Source organism: Mustela nigripes, chromosome 1, assembly GCF_022355385.1.
Source record: "Mustela nigripes isolate SB6536 chromosome 1, MUSNIG.SB6536, whole genome shotgun sequence".
Classification (NCBI taxonomy): Eukaryota; Metazoa; Chordata; class Mammalia; order Carnivora; family Mustelidae; genus Mustela; species Mustela nigripes.
The window spans coordinates 187896465-187916482 of NC_081557.1; the positions used below are offsets into that span (position 1 = coordinate 187896465).

Sequence of the window (20018 nt, forward strand, 5' to 3'; positions counted from 1 at the left end):
GCCTTAATAAATGTTTTTAAAAGCCATAAATCAAATGAGATATAATCATAGATATGAATAATGTTCACATAATCACAATAATATAAGCACCAAGTGTTAGTTTAACCAAAATTGTGACATACTTTTCTGAGTTGCTGAAGGCTAGGTTATTTAATTTGCATTTGCGGGGGGCTTTCTCTAGTAAAGTTTTGCATCTCTTTATTTTTTTTTACTTTTTTTTTAAAGCACACTACAATAGTTAATTTTATTTGTTTAAGGGCTCATATTGCAAGCATTAAACCAAGCATCAGCTTTGATTCTGTGAGCCCAGATTCACATATTTAGGAAAATAAGAGCAAACTATGATCCATGTATATGGATGAAAAACTAAAGGCTCACAATTAATTACATTGTAGTTTTAAATTTCTACAGCCTAAAAGCCAGGATTCACAGATCTTTTACGTCTTTCTTGACGTCCCACAAGATACCTGCACTTTTCTTGAGCTGGGCAACCTCATCATCCTTCTGCTTCTGTAATCACACTGGTTAAGCCCCAAGTGTTCAGATTACACAGAAAGCTCAGAAAGACTTCATTCTGAATGCCATATATCCCCTTCGCCATTGTTGACACTGGATGAATCCCGGATAAATTCTCCAACATGGATTCAATGAGATCAGCCACACTTAATCCAATAGCCCAGTTGGTATATCCTTTTAGCCTGATGACTTCTTAGGCACTTTCCATCACCACCTTATACACTTCCTTCCGATTCTCACTGCCATCTGTTCCCATTTCTGGATTCAGTTCCTGAAGAGAAACATCTACCATATTCACTCCACTCCACACAGCCACAATTGAATCACCATGTTCTCCCAAAATACATCCATAGCAGCTGCTGGGATGAATGCCTAGTTTTTCAGCCTTTTCAGCCGGCACTCTCCCCCCTGCTGGCAGACTCCCGCAGTCACCGCCACAATCAATTGGCAGTCACAGAGTAATCTTTATCTGCCACAGTTTTAGGTGTCTGAAGAAATAAGCTCCCATGTTGCAGATCCATCATTTCTCCTTCAAGTTCATCTTCCAAAACATCCACAAGGGCAAGTTCATCAGCCAGGGACTTTTCCAGAATGCTGATGGAACACACCATTCCAACTTGTCCAATACCCAGTACAGTGATATTGTTTGGGATGACTGCCTCTTCTGCAACTGGCGCTATCAGTTTTTCCTTAAGAGTTTGTGCCCAGAGAGAACCTGCTGGGAGAGTCGCAGGAGGAAGACAATGTTACCTGCCTGCTTCTCCTTCAGTGCAGGATCTGCAAGGAGCATTTTTGCATCTCTTTTTCATAGTCACTGGTCATTTGAGATTTCTCCTTCTGGGAATTGCTTATTTGTGCATTGTGCCCACTTAGATTAGCTTTCCTGTCTTATCCTTGTTGCTTTGCAGAAGTTCCTTGTGTATTCTATATATTAATCTCTTTATTGGCTAAATATGCTGTGAAACTCTTCTCTCAGTCTGTTTCTGGCAGCTGACTTTGTCTAATGCCTTCCCCTTGCAGTCCACTCAAATTTGTCGGTCCAAAACACTGGGCAGGTCACAACTTCAATCAACTTTATGTGTTAGCTATGTCAACCTTATCACTCACTGCTCTCTTGGAATTTAATATTCTGAATATAATATCTTAATACAAAATATCTTAAAGGGCCAACAGATTGTATAATATCGAGGATTTATCAGTGAGTTTGCCTAAAAAATGAGTTTGTTCCTGCCAGAAGAGTTTATATATAATTTCAGAAAGTAGCAGGCTATGCAAAATGGTGATAAGAGAAATACTCTGTTTTCTTAAACTTACCTTGCAGGACCCTTCAAGGATGGATCTGATAGTGTATGTAAGTGCTGACTTAGCAAATACCTAGCCCACAGCTAGTGCCCAGTAAATAGTCGCCCTGATTATCACCTGGTGCCCTTCCCCAGCCTGTTCTCCCTTGTAACCTGACAAAAAACTCTTCTACCTATCGTTTAAGGCTCAATTCAAAACACATCTCTTCCATAAAACTCATCCCCACATCAGTACATGTCAAATCTAGCATATCACTGCTTAAACCACACTTTCACTCCAAAATATTAATCACTCTCATCTCTGTGGTCTCAAGCAAACCACTCATTTTACTTGTATTTAAGTGTCTGAGGATACTGCGATGAGCTCAGTACATGACTTTTTACTATAATAAAGTGTGAACTTCCTGAAGTCAGAAATAATTACCTAGGTCACCCATTTTTAACACAGTGAAGGGTTTTCTTCTTAAATAAACAAGCAAATAGGCTAAACACATTATATAGATACAAATGAAAAAGGGACCAAAGAAAAAAGAAACAATTTTGACTATCTTTGTACTCACAGATGGAGGGTGATACGGGGGTGGCTCCATCAGTTAAGGGTCTGCCTTCGGCTCAAGTCATGATCCCAGGGTCCTGCGATCCAGTCCTGCATCCGGCTCCTTGCTCAGCGGGGAGCCTGCTTCTCCCTCTGCCTCTGCTCCACCTGCTTGTGCGTGTGCGCTCTCTCTGCTGATTAAATAAATAAAATCTCTAAAAAACAAAATCACAGAAGAAGGAAGGAGAAGAAAGAGAGGAAGGAGGAAAGAAGGAAGGTGAGGTGGGGAGGGTTGGGGAAGAATAAAGAAGCTTATAGAAAATTTGGAATATTATGATGTCCTACCACATTATCCCTTTGCAAAGTTCAACTACACACCCCATATGAATTTCATCAGTAGAATTTCTTTAAATTGCTTTATTTATTTGCTTATTTATTTATTTATTTATTGAGAGAGAGAAAGAGTGAGAGAGAGCAAGCACAAGCCAGGAGAGTCAGGCAGAGGGAGAAGCAAACTCCTGGCCAAGGAGGAAGCCGGATGTGGAGCTCCATCCCAGAACCCTGGGATCATGACCTGAGCCAAAGGCAGACACTTAACCAACTGAGCCACTCCAATGCCCCTAAATTGCTATATTTAAATCAATATGTATCTATCATCAATGAAAGGCAAAATGTCTGTCACCTTTCTTTTTTTTTTTATTTTAAGATTTTATTTATTTATTTAACACAGAGAGAGATCACAAGTAGGCAGAGAGGCAGGCAGAGAGAGAGGAGGAAGCAGGCTTCCCTCCGAACAGAAAGCCTGATGCGGGGCTCTATCCCAGGACCCCAAGATCATGACCTGAGCCAAAGGCAGAGGCTTTAACCCACTGAGCCACCCAGGCTCCCCAGTCACCTTTCATTTTTAATTTTATGTAGAATTACAATTTTAGATTTATGTGAAAGTTAGAATCAATTTTCTCAACAAGTCATTGTGAACGCCCACATAGTGAGAAACTTTACTTACATGTGGAAACTTTCACTTCTGGGTGAAAATTAAGTGCTTAATTAAAATGAACTTTTATGGGCTCCCTGTCTATAACACTTGTCTTTCTAAAAAGGGTGTCAGATATTGCAACACCTATAGTGTGAAAGCAATTCCCTGGCCTAAAATATTCCAATTCTGATTTCATGATGAAGGAATATAGAAAAGAATGAATGTATGATTCAACACTTAAAAAATGTGATTTAAACTTTAAATATGCTTTTATTTTTGCTCCAACTTTTTATTTCTTAAGTAAAATAAGGCATGTTACATTTATTTAATATCCACATACCTGAATAATGTTTGTCCTACTTCCCAGTGGCAAACTCATTTTTAAAAATTAAAATTTAAAAAAAAATTTTTTTAATTTAAATTAAAAATGAGTACCTGTTGGGGCACCTGGGTGGCTCAGTGGGTTGAGGCCTCTGCCTTTGGCTCAGGTCATGATCTTGGGGTCCTGGGATCAAGCCCTACATTGGGCTCTCTGCTCGGTGGGGAGCCTGCTTCCCCCTCTCTATCTCTGCCTGCCTCTCTTCCTGCTTGTGATCTCTATCAAATAAATAAACAAAAATCTTTAAAAAATGAATACCTATTATTTATACATTATTCTTATCTTTTGAATATGTCCTGGTTGTCTATTTTGACAAAGAAAAAATCACTCCAAATTGAAATGGCTTAAAATAGCAATCAATTTGTTATTTCCCATGGCTTCTATGGGTCAAAGATTTAGGGAGGTTTCTGGCTTGAGGGAATCTGGCTTGGGTGTTTCTGGCTTGAGGGAATCTCATGTATTGCATGTGCTATATGATGCCTTAGAACTTTCTGGGGTCTTAGAAAGAATAGCCCTATCTCTATCCCTTAGATCTTTATCCTAAATCATCTTTCTCTCTCTCTCTTTCTCTCTTTTTTTTTCTCTTTTTTTAAGAGAGAGAAAGAGATTGGGGGGAGGGGAGAGGAGAGGGAGAGAGAGAACCTTAAGCAGGCTCCACACCCATCATAGAGCCCAACACAGGGTTCAATCCCAGGACACTGAGATCATGACCTGAGCCAAAATCATGAGTTGGACACAACCAACTGAACCACCCAGGCATCCCTTAAAGCCCTTTTTAAATTTGAGAACAATTTGCTTTCTACAAAGACTGCTCTGAATCCTTTGAATTTTCTGTGAATTCCATTCAAAACTAAATAATTAGTTCATTAGTTCATCGGTCCATTTTCATTGTAGTTTAGGCAGCAAGAAATACCAGATCATTGAGTTCATCAGCCACACAGTCTGTGTTCCACATTTACATAGGCAAGAGTTTCACTAAACTTGCTGCCAGTCCATAACAAAGGGAACAAGGATTCCCTTTTCTTCAGCTTCCAATTATGTTTTCCTCACTTTGCTTTAAGCCCTCACAGACAGACTTCTTGAAGCCCTTTAGGCTTTTGCTAACACTCTCCTTGAGTTCCTTCCAGCTTTCAGTAACAACCTCTCTAGGTGCTTCGGGATTTCACTTAACAGTCTCTTCCTAAAGGATTGTGTCCACATTATGTTTTTATCATATCAGCACTCCATTTCTGCATCAAATTCTGCTCCAATTATCTATTGCTGCATAATAAATCACCCCAAAATGTAGTTGCTTAAGACAACAACAATCATTTTATTATCTTTCATGATTATGGGTCAGGAATTCAGAAAGGGATTGGCTCATGGTTCTGGCACAATCACTCATTTGCATACAGTACCCAGTAGCTAGACTGGAACAATTCAGAGGTGGAACAACTAAGATGGCTGGACATAGATCTCTCTCCATGCAGATTCAATATTTCTCTCTGCTCTCTGCATGTAGCTAATTTGGATTTCCTCACAACACATGTGTATGGGGGAGGGCGGGTACAGGGATTGGTCAGTTTACATAATCTGACTTCACCCTGAACAATCATCCCATGAGAACCAAATAGAAGCTTCTGGTGTGTTCTTAGCTCGTATCAAGCAAAGTCACCTCAACTACATTCTGTTAGTCAAGTAGTTGCAATCCAACCCAAATTCAAGGGAAGGGAGAGAATTAGACTTTTTTTTTTTTTTAATTAGAATTTTTATGGGTTCTGAAAGTGCATGAGGCTAGGGAGTTATTTTACAACCATTTTCTTTTTTCAAAAATACAATCTGCTACATAATAATACTTTTAGGCTTTGTTCTGTAAGGTCTCTTTGTCTAGCTATTTTAAGCAAGAAGTAAAATAAACCATCAGCCATTGAAATAGGATCCCAATTAGGGCTAGAGGGAAAGGAAGTCATTTAACACTTGGTAACCAGTATTTGGGGAGTTTGTTTGTCCGTTTGTTTGTTTTTAACCATGACTTCAAAATTGTGGAGATATAACCCTGATTACTATATGAAATTAGGTTTTCAGTATATACTTTAAAAGGAAAACTTTTTTCTTGAAAATGTCTATATATGAATACAATTGTTTTGTTATTCTTCACCTATGAAATGCTAGACTATATTGCTATGCACACCTTAATTCCTCTACAATAGATAGTACAAAATATCAAACATTTATTTCTCCATTCATTTTTCACACATGCAGCACCATTTGTAAGGTTTTCTTTTAAATAGCTTTATCAATCCACCAAATAACGGCAGAAGTCATCTGGTTTGTGGTGTTAAAGCTCATTTTTTTTTTTTATTTTATTTATTTGTCATAGAGAGAGAAGCGAGAGCAAGCACAGGCAGACAGAGTGGCAGGCAGAGGCAGAGGGAGAAGCAGGCTCCCCGCCAAGCAAGGAGCCCGATGCGGGACTCGATCCCAGGACGCCGGGATCATGACCCGAGCCGAAGGCAGCCGCCCAACCAACTGAGCCACCCAGGCGTCCCTAAAGCTCATTTTTATATATTTTTTTCAAAACATCTTTTATAGTGACCAAATTGTCCAAGTGAAAATTGTTATTTTTTTATTGGAAAGGAATCAGGTTGTTTTTTTGGGGGTTTTTTTCAATTTAACTTTAACCCCTCACATGTATGTCAACATGCTGGAAACTTAAGAAAGATTATATTTTCAGTGATTACAACACCTCCAAATGTCAGTACATATTACCATAAGCACATAATTAGGAGAAAGACAAATATATGAAAATAAAGTGTAATAAGCAGTTTAATACATCTAATACCATATATACACATGTTTATAACTCACTCCTGCTTTAAAAGAGGTATTAATAAGATGATATCATATCCCCTAGAAAGAATGACCCATCCATCACACAAAGTATGATGTGTGATTCTGTGGCAATTTGGGAAAGCAGGCCTTCTTGATTCACTCCTGCTATTCGTACAATGTCCCATGTGCCTTTACAACTGAGGAAAAGACATAATCATCAGTGTGAATTTCCTTATCTCTATATCTGAGTAAAGTGTCTTTTGCTTGAATTGAATGAACACACTCTGGATTTTTTGGACAGCCCAGTTCCAAAAGTTGTGTTTCATAAGTGTGTTTGTCTTAATTTTCGATGGAGAAAATCTAGGTCTTCCATGTTAACAACTCTAGCGAGTCTATGTCAATACATAAACATCAGTCCAGGTGAAAGTATAACTTGGCAGCATTGCAATGAAAGGTGCATAAATTTTGAAGTCAGAAAGACCAGTGTTCAAATCCCTACTGACTCACCTATTATCTCTGGGATCTTTAGCAAATTCCTTCTCTTGAGCCTTTGTTACCGTGATTATATTGATGCTTGCACAGGTGTTTGGGTATTCAAACCCACTGAATTACATGTGTTAAATACATGCAGTTCTTTGATTATTGATCATACCCCCAATAAAGCTGTTTGAAAAATAGTATATGGTATAATATCCTTATCTCATAAAGTAGATTTGGGAGATAGAAGCAAGAATATAAAGTGCACGTCACATGAGTAGCTCTGAAAGCTGTTTTTTGGTAGTAAAAGTTTAGCATTAATTTACTTGGATTCTTGCAAGGTTCTAGGAAATGCCAAGAGAAAAGAGAAGGAAGTAGAAGTATAACTGGACTAGAGAGCGTCTTTCCTTAAAATAACTTTACTTTTCTTCAAAAGTAACCGAATATATTTCCCTGAGAAACAGAGGCTTAGGGGACATTTTAGCTTTAGCTCTATGAGAACAAGACCCAGATTCCAACTCCAGTCTTCCTATGTTGACTTCTCAGTGTTCATGCCCATGCTAATGCAAACACATGAAAACAATTAAACAGCTAAATTCCAGCCTGGCTTCTCAATACTATGGCTTATTTAGCTCTTAGCAGGGGATACTGCTGTGGCCAAAAAACTGGTTTACCACAGAGTGATTTCTGCAGAGAATGCAAAATCATATCAGCAGGTTTGTTACAAATTGTATCTTGGCAGTAGAATAAAGCTGGAATATTCACTTGGCAGCGTGTATGTATACCTCCTGTATGTATGTATACCTCCTGTATGACCACGCCTACCCTAGAAGATTAAAGTGGAAGATTAAAAATAGCCTAGATAATTTGGGTAAGAAGAACAATAATAAAACCTGCTGTTTATTCATGGAGAAAATGGTGATGGTTTGAGTATCTATAATATATGAACACAATTAGTTTGAATATTCAGTTCTCATTTATATTTACAGATAATTTTATCATTATATTTACAAGGGATTATCTCTCTCTCCACTTTCTTTGATCTGTTTTGACACAGCTCAATATAATATAGTATTGGCAGAATCAAGATCTTCTAAAGACATTAGTCTCTACCCCTAGTCTCAAACTTTCACATTTAAATCCAACTAAAAATATAAGAGGAATTTTTTAATTACTGTAAACCAAGATAGAATCCTTTTTAAAAGGTGCAGCAGTTGAGGGGCACCTGTGTGGCTCAGCTGGTTAAGCCACTGACTCTTGATCTCAGCTCAGGTCATGATCTCAGGGTCCTGGGATGGAGCTTTGCTTTGGACTCTGCACTCAGCAGAAGTCTGCCTGAGACTCCCTCTGCCCCTCCCCCCTTCTCTATCTCACCCCCTCCCTGAAAATAAATGATTTTTGTTTTTAAAGATACAACAGGTAGAAGATCTCTAGATTATCAAGATGGCAAATCATTTTTAATCATATAAAAATTATACATTTCACATCTAGCTATCACAGAGCAATGAGACATTACTGTTAAGTCTGCAGAAATGATAATATATCCTAAAGTTTTATACATCATATGTGTGATTTTTCATGCATTATAAAAATAAATATGTGATGTAAGCAAAGGCATTTGTCTCTAGGTTTTGAAAATAATTGCTTAATAAAAATAGAAATGGAAGGAATAAAATATTATGAACATTTAGAAAATCAATAGGGACATATCCTAAAACTTTCATATTAAAAATATTGGAAGAATCTTTCCTCTGGAAATCTCAGATTGTGAGAGTTCAGCATATTCAGAACCATAATTTTATAATTCTATATTTTTCATGTCAAGATACTTTTAAGTAAGTTACTTTTCAAACAATTATATTCTTCTCTAAAATAAAACACATAATTTCTGGGTCACCGGGGTGGCTCAGTAGGTTGAGGCCTCTGCCTTTGGCTCAGGTCATGATCTCGGGGTCCTGGGATTGAGCACTGTATTGGGGTCTCTGCTTGGTGGGGACCTGCTTCCTTCTCTCTCTCTCTGCCTACTTGTGATCTCTGTCTGTCAAATAAATAAAGAAAATCTGAAAAAAAAAATAAAATCAGATTTTGACCCCCAAAGTCATAAGAATTCAGTGAGAATGTGGAAGAAAAAGATCAGATAATATATGGCCAGGTCTGAGATGTAGTGGGTACATGAGAAAAGATTCTAGTATTTTGTTCCTAAATCACAAGTGAATCTAGGACTGAGGCATGTTTGGCTGGACCAATACTGTAAAGGAGGCTGTTGTATCTACTATGGAGAATTGTTAGCTTTTTGGGGCCACTGCCTCTAGGAGCTTACAGCAAACCAGCTGGTGGTGGGCCTGGGGCTGCTGTTGGTCAATAGGGCAGGCAGTTAGGAAGAGCTAAAAGCAGAGTGGAGAAATGCAGGTATGAACCAGAAACTGCTGGCGTCTTAGCATCTGTATACACTGCCTCTAACCAATGACAACTTTCCAAGTATAATGACTACTGCTTTAGTCTCTGCCTCCCAAATCTCCTACAGCTTCACTTAGGGTCAACTCCAGTCTAGAATCTTACAGAAAAACTAAGTTCACAGCATGAGCAAGGTTACCATGGAAGGATGTAGTATAAGAGATTAGACTACTGAGAGACAAAGCCATAGTTAGAGAGTGGTTTAAGTGGGGATACACAGAAAGGAACGAAGAAGGCATTGCAGAACAAGCCACAGAACAACCAAAGACATAAATATGGAATCAACACGACATGGATAGGAGTCCAGAACGCGGAGGAGAACAGGAGGACACAGGTGCTAGTTTAGTTAAGGAAGCCATGTGATGGAGGGCACAAATGCCAATTCAAGCTTGCAGATGTGAGTGCCGGGTGGTGTAGTCGGTTAAGCGTCCAACTCTTTGTTCCTGCTCAGGTTATGATCTCAGTGTCATGAGATCGAGCCTTGCATCTGGTGCCACACATGGCCTGGAGTCTGCTTGAGTTTCCTTCTCTCTTTATCTCCCTTTGCCCCTCCTTCACGAAAATAAATACAAAAATTCTTCAAAAAAAGTTTACAGATAGAGTTAAGTTCCTGAGGAAATTACTAATGATGGAAGTTAGGGGAAGATCAACATAAGCTTAGAGTACGAAATGATTTAAAGTGCAAAGAGGCTCACAAGGATCACTTAGATGAAAACATGGGCAAGGGTAAGTGACAACATGACAGAGAAGAAAAAAAAATCTAAAATCTTATTAATTGACAAATCAACAGAACTTAACACCAACCAAAAGGCAGAACTTCTAGGGGATGAAACATTGGGTAGCAGTTAATAAAAGAATGCTTTCCCTGATTTATTCTATTGACATACTTGGAACTATGATTTGGATCTGTGACAACTGAGTTAAGATTTATGCACTAGAACTTTTTACCACCAACTCTACTGAAATATATAAGGCAACTGAGATAAAGTAGCTTCCCCAGTTGTCAAGAATGTCCCCATTGCCCAGGATGGTGTTTGTTGTAGTCAACCCTAACTACCTTAGGTCAGCTTCCCATGGACCGTTTTATTTCTGGTGTAGAAAGAAATGAAGATCACCCATATAAGAACAGAGACTATTTTATTCAGAGTTTGCTGTGCCAAGGGAGTCAGTCATCATCTCCTATGTTTGGCAAAGATGCAGAAGCAGGCAGGGAGCAGGAAAGCTTATAGTAAGAAAAAGAAGGAAGAGCATCAGACATGCTCGTATTGGAAGTTGTTGGCATAGGGAAGATGAAGGTAAACTACCTAGAAGCAGAGCATACTACCTGATGGGTTCAAGAACATACCTGGCTTTCTCTGGTTGGTCCTGATTTGGAAGTAGTGGCAAAAATAGGAAAGTTGGGGGTCATTGACCAGTCCTGACTATTCTGGGCCAGTTGCTTCAGAGGTCTGGCACAGCTTCCTGGGCTTCTAAGTCTGAGTTCTATTGTCATATGTGATCTGACATCGTTCATTTACATAATTAGCACTCTCACTAGGAATAAAACTGGATGAGAGTTCACTGTTTTTCATTAATTCTGTACCTTCACAGATTTATATATCTATGGGTTTCACTGCCCACACTATATAATTGTGTTTAACTGCATGAAAAACACTGATTATCATGGAAGTCTTCCAAGAGGAAGAAAGTAGTTATTGTGTTGAAAGAGGAGTGCATTTCTCACTTCATCTATAGTAATGGTACAGTCTTCCTAGAACACAACTCTCATCATGTCATAACTCAATTCAGAAGTTTATAATGGTTTCCTGTTTTCAGCCACCTTTGCATAATATCAAATTTCACCATCCATTCATTTCTCAGTTATTATGTGCCTATAACATATTAGGCATTATAATTGAATGTTGGGGTCATAGCCTGAATAAAAAAGCCAATAATTAATAAGTGATGTTATAAATACCAATACAGGACATTGTGAGAACACAGAGGAGGAAAGTTAAAAGCAAACTGAGGGTTTTGGGGTGGGGGGTGTTGAGGGGGAAGGAATGGGTTAAATGGGTGATGAGCATTAAGAAGGTCACTTGTAGGGCGCCTGGGTGGCTCAGTGGGTTAAAGCCTCTGCCTTCGGCTCAGGTCATGATCCCAGGGTCCTGGGATCGAGCCCTGCATCGGGCTCTCTGCTCAGCAGGGAGCCTGCTTCCCCCTCTCTCTGCCTGCCTCTCTGCCTACTTGTGATCTCTGTCTGTCAAATAAATAAATAAAATCTTAAAAAAAAAATGCTTAAAAAAAAAGGAGGTCACTTGTGATGAGTACTGGGTGTTGTATGTAAGTGAAAAATCACTGAATTCTACTCTAGAAACCAATACTACATTATATGTTAATTAAATTGAATTTAAATAAAAATTTGGAAGAGTGCCTGCCAAAAAAAAAATGCTACCAGAATACCTCCCAGCCTCCACCCAAAGGCAGAAGGCAACGCAAGCCCAGGCTGTTCCAGCCTCCCACACAGTAGTAGGAGACTGCTGCTATCTTCTGTCCCTCTCCACCCAATGGCAAAGAATAACCCAAAAGTGATACTCCTGACTTTTCCCTCAGCGACAGAAGACAGCCTCAGGAGGCACTCTCTTCCTGCAAAAGCAGAGCCTGAGCAGAAAGCACACTGGCACTATCTGACCAAAAAACAAGCCAGGTGAAATGTTCTCCCTCTTACAGGTCTGACATCCCCCATCACTACCTCCTGACACTGGAAGGCCCAAGGAAGTACTTTCTGTCCCCATAAGTGTCACAAGCAGGGACCAAATGGGAGCTCCAACAGCAGGAAGAACAAAACAGACCAGAATGCATTGAAAGCATTCTGAAAACTAAATGTCACTGGATTCGTAGCAGCAATGTCCACAATAGCCAAACTGTGGAAGAAGCAGAGATGTCCTTCAACAGATGAATGGATAAAGAAGATGTTCATATATACAATAATATTACTCAGCCATTAGAAAGGATGAATACTTACCATTTACTTTGATGTGGATGGAACTGGAGGGTATTATTCTGAGCAAAATAAGTCAATCAGTGAAAGACAATTATATAGTTTCACTCATATATGGAATATATATATATGTATAGAATATAAAAAACAGTACAGAGGATCATAGAGGAAGGGAGGGAAAGCTGAATGGGAAGTCATCAGAGAAGGAGAAAAACCATGACTTTTAGCACTAGGAAAAAAAACTGAGGATTGGTGGGGGGCAGTGAATGGGGGTTGGAATAACTTCTTGATGGACATTAAGGAGGGCATGTGATATGGTACTCACTGGGTGTTATACACAACTGATGAATTACGGAACACTGTATCTGAAACTAATGATGAATGTTGGCTAACTGAATTTAAATTAAAAATAAATAAATAAAATAAAATGTCACTGAAGCTACATTAAACATAAGTAACCTAGAACTGGGGTGACTGGATGGTTCAGTCAGTTAAACATCCGACTCTTGATTTCAGCTCAGATCATGATTTCAGGGTGGTGACTTTGACACCCACATCTAGCTCCACATTCAGCAGGGGAGTCTGTTTGAGATACTCTCTCCCTCTTCCATTGCCCCTCCCCCTGTACTCTCTCTGTCTCTCTTAATTAATTAGTTAATTAATTAAATATTAAAAATAAATAAGCCAGAACCAACATACTAAAACTGAAATAAGGTGACTGCAGCTAAAAGAGAAGATTTAAATAGAACCAAAAATCTTCTAACATAATATCCAAAATGTCCAGGACACAATAAAAAAATCACTCATCATTGAAAAAATGGGAAAATCACAACTTGAATAAGAAAGGATAATTGTCTGCCACCAAAGCTGAGTTGAATGAGAAGGTGGAATTATCTAAGAAGGATTTAAAAGCAGGTATATAAGAAAAATGCTTGAATGAGCAATTACAAAATCTCTAAAAACAAATGAAAAGTAGAAAAATCTCAGCAATGAAATAGAATTTATTTAAAGAACCAAATGGAAATTCAATAACAAAAAAGAAAGAAAGAAAGAGAAGACTCACCTTACTGGATGGGCTCAATCGTATATGAAGATGATAGAGAACAGAATCCTTAAACTTGAGGACAGATCAGTAGGATTTACTTAAACTGAACAACAGAAAAAAATAGATTAAAAAAAATGAACAGAGTCTCAGAGATCTTTGAGACATTAACAGAAGGTCTAACATTTGTATCATTGCAGTCCCAGAAGGAGAGGAGAAAGACTGTGGGGCTAAAGACAGTGTTCAAAGAAAAAAATAGCTGAAAACTTCTCAAATTTGGCAAAAAGACAGAAACATAGAGATTCCAAAAGCTGAACAAACCCCAAAAAATATAAGTGCAAGCAAATCCATGCCAAGACACATCATAATTAAACTTCTGCAAACTAAAGACAAAGGGAAAAAAAAAATCTTCAAAGCAACCAGAGAAAAACAACATATTACCGTATGCCTATAAGTGAACACCAGTTCTAATGACAGCAGGTTTTTCATCTGAAACCATGGGGGGCCAGAAGGAAGTGCACAACATTTTCAAGGGCTGAAATAAAGAACTGTCGACATCAATTCTATATCTGGGAAACTGTTCTTCAGAAATGAAGAGGAAATAAAGATATTCATAGGAAAAAAAAAGTAAGAGAATTTGTTACTAGCAGACCTGCCATTAAAGAATGGCCTAAAAAACTCTCTTCAAACAGATAGGCTATAACAGAAGAAGGCTGGAATTTTGGAGGGGAAAGAAAATCAGAATGGATGAAAGCTGAGTAAATATAATAGACTATCCTACTCAGGGATATTTGTAACCATTTTTGATGGTTAAAGCAAAAACTATGACACCATCTAATGTGGTACTCAATGTATGGAGAGGAAATACTTAAGACAATTGTATTTTAAAAGTGGGGAAGTAAAGAGACCTAAATGAAAATAAGGCTTCAATACGCCTTTTAAAGTGGTAATACAGTGACATGTAATAGGTTGTAGTTAGTTATGTATTTTACTGTAATAGCTAAAGCAATCACTAAGAAAACTATCCAAAGTAAAATCCTCAAAGGCACATTTAATAAATTAAAAATGGAATTCTAAAATATGTTGAAGTAACCCAAAGAAGGCATACTGGTCTGACTTACTAGGAAAAAATGGAACCAAGCTGGTCAAAATCATCTTAGTTGGGCCCAACCAACCTGTAATCATGTGAGAAATTATTTTTTAAATGCCCTTTTTTTAAAGCCTTTGTATTTTTAGAGCAGTTTTAGATTTATAAAAAAAAAAATTGAAGAGAAAGTACAGAGATTTCCCATATGCCCCCCCATCCTCACACATGTATAGCCTTCCTCATTATCAACATCCCCCACCTGAGTGGTAGATTCTTTTTAATAAGTGTGGCTTTACATTGACACATTATAATTACCCAAAGTCCACAGTTTACCTTAGAGTTCACTCTCAGTATTGTACATTCTATGAGTTTGGACAAATGTATGATAACATGCATGTATCCATCATTATAATATCATACAGAATATTCTCAGTGTCCTAAAAATCCTCTGTCCTCTGCCTATTCATCTGTCCCCCAACACACATACAGCCCTGGCAGAAAATAACCTTGTTGTTGTCTCCCTGGTTTTGCCTTCTCTAGAATGACATAGAATTGGAATCATCCAATATGTAACCTTTTCATATTGGCTTCTTTCACTTAGTAATATGCATTTAAGTTTCCTCCATTTCTTTTTGTAACTTGATAGCTCATTTCTTTTTTGCTCTGAATAAAATTTCATTGTCTGGATGTACTACAGTTTATCCATTTACCAAATGGAAGACATCTTGATTGTTTCCAAGTTTTCACAATTATTAATAAAGCTGCCAGAAACATCCTTGTACAGGTTTTGTGTAGACATAAGTTTTCAACTCCTTTGAGTTGAAATATCAAGGAAGACGACTGCTGGATCTTATGGTAAGAGTATGTTTAGTTTTGTAAGAAACTGCCAAACTGTTTTCTAAAGTCATTACAGCATTTTACATTCCCATCTGCGATGAATGAGAGTTCCTATTGCTCCACATCCTTGTCAGCATTTGGTGTTGTCAGTATTCTGGATTTTGGCCATTCTAATAAGTGAGTAGTGATATCTCATTGTTGTTCCAATTTTCATTTTCCTGAGGACACAGGATGAGGGAGCACTTTTTTGTATGCTCATTTGCCATCTGTATATCCTCTTTGGTGAGGAATCTTTTTGGGGTTTTGACCCATCTTTTAATGGGCTGTTTATTTTCTTATTGTTGAGCTTTAAGAGTTCTGTCTATAGTTTAGCTAGCTGACCCTTATCAGATGTGACTTTTGCAACTGTTTTTTCCCTAGTCTGTGGCTTGTCTTCTAATTTTCTTATTGTCTTCCACCCAAGGTTTTTCACTTTTTATTTTATTTAAATTCAATTAATTAACATACAATGTATTATTAGTTTCAGAGGTAGAGGTCAGTGATTCATCATCTTATATAATACTCAGTGTTCATGACATCTTGTCCCCTCCTTAATGAGTTCCAGCTTATCGATTCTTTCTTTTGTAGATAACATCTTTGGTGTTATATAACAAATGCTATTTTAAGCCATTGTAGTTTTTGAGTTATTTGTTATGCACAGTAGTTAACCAGTATTCACCCAAAAGCCATGACTAAAAAAAAAAAAAAAACACCTAAGTTTTTTTCTGTTTTGTTTATCTAATTACCTAAACCTAAAATCTAGGAGTCATCTTAGTGTCTTCCCAGTCCTTCATTTATTTTATTCTTTTGGCAAAAGAGACACTCTGAAAGATTTTAAGCAGGGGGGAAATATGATCAGATTTCTACTTTAAGAAGATCTATACCTACAGTTCTCAAAAGCTGGCACAAGAAGCTCTAGGGTCCCCAGCACCATTTTAGAAGGTTTGCAAGGTCAAAAATATTTTAATAATAATACTGTGCACTCCCATTCTTTTGTGAGTATATAGTGTACACTCACAGAGATTAAATGATATGGGCATCCCAGCAGATTGAAAGTAGAAATAGATATATGAACCCATCTGTCTTCAATTAAATCAAACATTACAGAGACTTGCAAAAATATTTTAAATGCTACTCTTCTCACTAAATTTTGTTTAGTTTTGTAAAATGTATTTTTAATAAAAATATTGTTAACATGAAATGAGATTTTTTATCTTAAAATTTTTAACTTAATTGTTAAATTCCTTGGTGTTAATTTCTAATATGGCAAATACTACTATCATGCATATAAACAAAAGCTTTTTCAAATCCTTAATAATTTTTGATAGTGTAAAGGATTCTTAGAGACAAAAAAAAATTTGAAAACTGCTTATCTAGACTACAGGAAATATGGTAGATAATTTCAAAAAATGCCAGATTATAGACAAATTAGAAGCTAGGCTGGATAATTTCAAAGTGAAAGGTATGCTAACATAAATAATAGTAATGTGGGTGGGTGGGAAGAGATGAGTAGAAGAGAGAGTAAGGAGATAGAATCAAATGGGCCATTTCTAGCTTAGAAAATTATCCACTTGATAAACTATAACTTGTTCTTAAAGCCAAGGTCTTCTCCTCTGTCATATCACCCATGGCCTGATATGGAACTCCATTCATATGTCTGATCTACCAGTTACAATCATTTGTCTAATATGCCTGTATCCTCATGTAGCAAAGGCCATCCTAAAAAGGAAGTATATTTCAATATAGGTGTACCTCTATTTCAAGAGGCAAGAAAATTCTCAAACACACAACCTAATCTTACACTTTAAGGACCTAGAAAAGGAACAACAAATAAAACCTAAAGTCAACAGAAGAAGGGAAACAATAAAAATTAGAGCAGAAATAAATGATATTAAAACAAAACAAAACAAAAAACAGTAAACAAATCAACGAAACTAAGAACTGGTTCTTTGAAAGAATTAATAAAGTTGATAAATCCCTAGCCAGACTTATCAAAAAGAAAAGAGAAAGGACCCAAATAGATAAAATTATGAATGAAAGAAGAAAGCTCACAACAAACACCACAGAAATACAAACGATTATAAGAGAATATTGTGAAAAATTACATGCCAACAAACTGTACAATCTGGAAGAAATGGACAAATTCCTAGAAACATACAATCTACCAAAACAGAAACAGAAGGAATCAAAAATTTGAACAGACCCATAACCAGCAAAGAAAATGAATCAGTAATCAAAAATCTCCCAACAAAAGAAAGTCCAGAGCCAGATGGCTTCCCAAGGGAATTCTACATTTAAAGAGTTAATACCAATTCTTCTCAAACTCTTCCAAAAAATAAAAATGGAAGGAAAACTTCCAAATCCTTCTACAAGACCAGCATTACCTTGATTCAAAAACAAGATAAAAACCCCCATTAAAAAGGAGAATTATATTCCTGATGTACACGGATGCAAAAGTTCTCAACAAGAACTAGCAAACTGAATCCAATAGTACATTAAAATAATTATTCACCACAAACAAGTGGGATTTATTACTGGACTGAAGGGTGATTCAATATTTGCAAATCAATCAACGTGATATACCACATTAATAAAAGAAGGGATAAGAGCCATATGATCCCCTCGATAGATGCAGAAAAAACATTTGACAAAATAAAGTATCAATTCTTAATAAAAACCCCGGACAGAGTAGGTATAGATGGAAAATACCTCAACATAATAAGAGTCAATTTATGAAAAACCCATAGCTAATATCATCTTCAGTGGAGAAAAACTAAGAGATTTTCCTTCATGGTCAGGAACAAGACCTCTCAGGATGGGATGTCCACTCTCATCATCAGTATCTAACATAATACTGGAAGTCTAAGTCTCAGCAATCACACACCCAAAAGAAGTAAAAGACATCCAAACTCAAAGAAAGAAGTCAAACTTTCACTATTTGCAGATGATATGCTACTCTATGTAGGAAATCTGAAACACTCCATCAAAAAATTGCTAGAACTAATATGTGAATTCAGTAAAGTTGTAGTATATAAAATCAATGTACAGAAATCTGTTGCATTTCTCTACAACAGAAAAATAAATTAAGGAATTGATCTCATTTACAACTGCACCACAAACAGTAAGATCCCTAGGAATAAATCTAACCAAAGAGGTAAAACATCTCTACTCTGAAAACTAGAGAACACTTATGAAAGAAATTGACAAGGACACAAAGAAATGGGAAGACATTCCACGCTCATGGATTGAAAAAACAAACATTGCTAAAATGTCTATACTACCCAAAGCAATCTATACATTTAATGCAATCCCTATCAAATTACCATCATCATTTTCACAGAGCTAGAACAATTCTAAAACTTGTAGGGAACCACAAAAGACCCCAAATAGACAAAACAATCCTGAAAAAGAAAAGGAAAGTGGAAGGCATCACAATTCCAGACTTCAACTACATTACAAAGCTGTCATCATCAAGACAGCATGGTACTGGCACAAAAAAACAGAGACACAGAACAATGGAACAGAATAGAGAGCCCAGAAATGGACCCACAACTATATGGTCAACTAAACTTTAACAAAGCAGGAAAGAATATCCAATAGAAAAAAGAAAGTCTCTTCAACGAATAGTGTTGGGAAAACTGGACAGGCACATGCAGAAGAATGAAACTGCACCATTTTCTTACATCATGCACAAAAAGAAACTCAAAAGGATGAAAGACCTAAATATAAAACAGGAAACCATCAAAATCCTAGAGGAGAAGACAGCCAGCAACCTCTCTGACCTCGGCCATATCAAAGTCTTACTACACACAGCTCCAGAGGCAAGGGAAACAAAAGCAAAAATTAACTATTGGGACCACATCAAGATAAAAAGCTTCTGCACAGCAAAGGAAACAACAAAACTGAAAGGCAGCCTACCAAATGGGAGAAGATATTTGCAAATGACATATCAGATAAAGGGCTAGTATTCAAAATCTATAAAGGATTCGTCAAAATCAACACCCAAAAGATAAATAATGCAGTTAAGAAATGGGCAGAAGACATGAACAGACATGTCTCCAAAGAAGACACACAAATGGCTAACAGACACATGAAAAATATTCAGCATCACTCATCATCAGGGAAATATAAACCAAAACCACAATGAGATACCACCTCACACTTGTCAGTATAGCTAAAATTAGCAACTCAGGAAACAAGAGATATTGGTGAGGATTTGGAGAAAGGGGAACCCTTTAATATTGTTGGTGAGAATGAAAGCTAGTGCAGCCACTCTGGAAAACAATAAGGAGGCTCCTCAAAAAGTTGAAAATAGAACTTCCTTAAAACCCAGCAATAAGGTATTTACCCAAAGGATACAAAAATACAGATTCAAAGGGGCACATGCACCCCAGTGTTTGTAGCAGCATTATCAACGATAGCCATACTATGGAAAAAGCCCAAGTATCCATTGACTGATGAATGGAGAAAGAAGATTATATATATAAGAAGATATATATAATAGACTATCACTCAGCCATCAAAAAAAATGAAATCTTGCCATTTGCAAATGATGTGGTGGAGCTAGAGTGTATTATGCTAAAC

The 20018-nt window shown here is 37.2% G+C and overlaps 1 pseudogene; it reads right to left on the reverse strand.

Annotated features, from left to right (window-relative positions):
* Positions 1-426: 426 nt before the first annotated feature.
* LOC132028662 (L-lactate dehydrogenase B chain-like) lies at positions 427-10941 on the reverse strand (annotated as a pseudogene).
* Between the last annotated feature and the right edge of the window lie 9077 nt (positions 10942-20018).